This window comes from Fragaria vesca, linkage group LG5 (genome assembly GCF_000184155.1).
Source record: "Fragaria vesca subsp. vesca linkage group LG5, FraVesHawaii_1.0, whole genome shotgun sequence".
In the NCBI taxonomy this organism is placed as follows: domain Eukaryota; kingdom Viridiplantae; phylum Streptophyta; class Magnoliopsida; order Rosales; family Rosaceae; genus Fragaria; species Fragaria vesca.
In genome coordinates, this window is record NC_020495.1 from 20,218,906 (window position 1) to 20,221,211 (window position 2,306).

Below are 2,306 nucleotides of genomic sequence, written 5' to 3' on the forward strand. Positions count from 1 at the left end.
CAAAGACAAGGCTCTAAACCAATCACAAATCAAATGGCAAAACTATGGAGCATCTGAAACCCACCACAACAAATTAAATTATAGTAAAGATAGTACCATGTAAGTCTATTTATCTTATGCAGAGTAGTGTATCTGTATACCACAGGCTTTTAGTATTTTTAAACTAAAAGTTAACAACCCAACATCACCACATAGCAATTTCAGGATGCATGTTATTTTGGCATAATACTGTATAGCTCATCTTCTCCTTAGATTCCTTATCTTTAAGTTAATTATAGAGCACTTACTTGAAGGGCTGTGGTAGAGGCTTACGATGTTTTTCGGCTTCATCTTTCCACCTATTTGGGGGGTTTTGCAATTAATTAGGGACAATGACCATGTAGAGTGAAAAGTAATTATAATGAGTATGTAAATTATGTTCTAGGATATTCTCTATGTGTGCCTTGGCCTTATGCCAATAGGATATGTAGTTAGACTAGATCTATGTATTCATATCCTTACCGTATTGGTATTGTGTAATTCCCTATATAAAGGGCTCCTATCAATGAATAAGATGATGATTCTCTTACTATCTCTTTGTCTCTACACTTTATCCTTCATCACGTTATCATGCACTTTGTTCTAACCCTAGAGCCAATAGTCCACCATTTGTTTTCCAAACCCTAAAATCGGGCAGCCTTGTTTTTCCCGATTTCCGACCAAAATTCCGACTTCCCTCCGCCGGAATTTTATATCCCCAGAAAGCTCTCTCCGTCCCGGATCCAACGCCGCCGGCCTCACCCTGAGAACCGACCGGAAAGTCTCCGAACCAGCCGCCGGAAGATTCCAGACCGCCGCCGCTACCGACCACCGGTTCACCACCTTCCCTTGCTCCGATCAACCTGAATTTTTGACGGAAGCTTCCTCATCCATAGCTGCTCCATCTGTCAAAATTTCAGCCCGAAATTCGAAGTAGAAGTGGGCAAAACGTTGTTTCTTCTCTCGGCCGCCGCTGTCCGCTCCGCTGTTTTTTTTTCATCCGATCAAGCATCCAAGTGTTTACGGTATGTTTATTTTACAACCCTAAAACTCTTCCAAGTTCAATAACCTCGGGGGAGATAAAGTGTTTTCTCCCCTTCTCCATCTCCATTCTATGCTTGGGATTTTGTGCGTGCAGGTACCCAAATCCTGGAATTTTATTCGCGGGTCAAGAGTGTGTTTGATCACTCTTGTTTCTTTGTTCGGGTTGTGTTTGATCAACCCCGACCTTTCACCGGATTGTGTTTGATCAATCCGAGGCCTTTTTCCGAATTGTGTTTGATCAATTCGCGGCTTTTCCGGATTGTGTATGATCAATCTGAAGGACAAACCATTAAAAGCATCGTTTGTGACCTCTATCGAGTCTCATAACAGCTTGGTTTTGTATGCAAGAGCAATGCAACATTCTGCTCCATTGAGTTTTGACGTACTAGATGCCTAAGGCGGATCTTCGCTTGGTATCTGTGGAACCTTTCATTGGAAAGGATTAAACCACATGTTTTGACCCCCAGGCTAACAAGCCTAGATGCCGAGATGCCACATCGACAAAAGTTTTCAATGACAATCTGTGCAAAAAGTAATGACCACAAAGTACTGTGGAATGCACTCATGGAGCGTTTCTCGAAACGTTCATATAACTCTCCTTGTTGAGTTATTAGACAAGTGGATTGCTTACCACCTTAATTGACTACATATTGTCGATGATCTTTTGTGGCATCATGATCCATAATCTTTAGCAGATTCGATCATCATCAAGTTCTCTAGGTCCTCCAAGTTGGTGTGGAATTACCAACGAGACTTGATTTTGATCATACAAACAGGAATTGTATATACGCCAATGTGATAAACTTATTTGGGATTATCCCCTAATGTGGGGACAACAATATGGGTCATGGCAACGGCAGAAAAAGTCGTGTCGATGTCTAGAAAAGAGGGGGAGGTGTTGCCGGCTCTAATAGCGACACTCCCGGTCTAGACACCATTTTGTCACAACTACTCACGTCAGCTCATGACATTAATGCAACCGTTGTGAATCTTCGGATCACTGGTTCAAGATTGTCAAGCTCCTTTAAATTGTGAATGCATACAAAAAGGTATGGAAAATCAATATGAGGACAAGAATGTCATCCTCATGATCGCGAATTTCAAAGATTCGGATCCTGCTCTAGCTACCCATGACTTTGATGTCATCGGCTAGAAATTGATTTTCGTTCCAAGTTATATGTACTAAGGCGTTGTATCGACGTCCTTTGTCTATTTGAGACCTCGATGTACTCACATTAGCAATA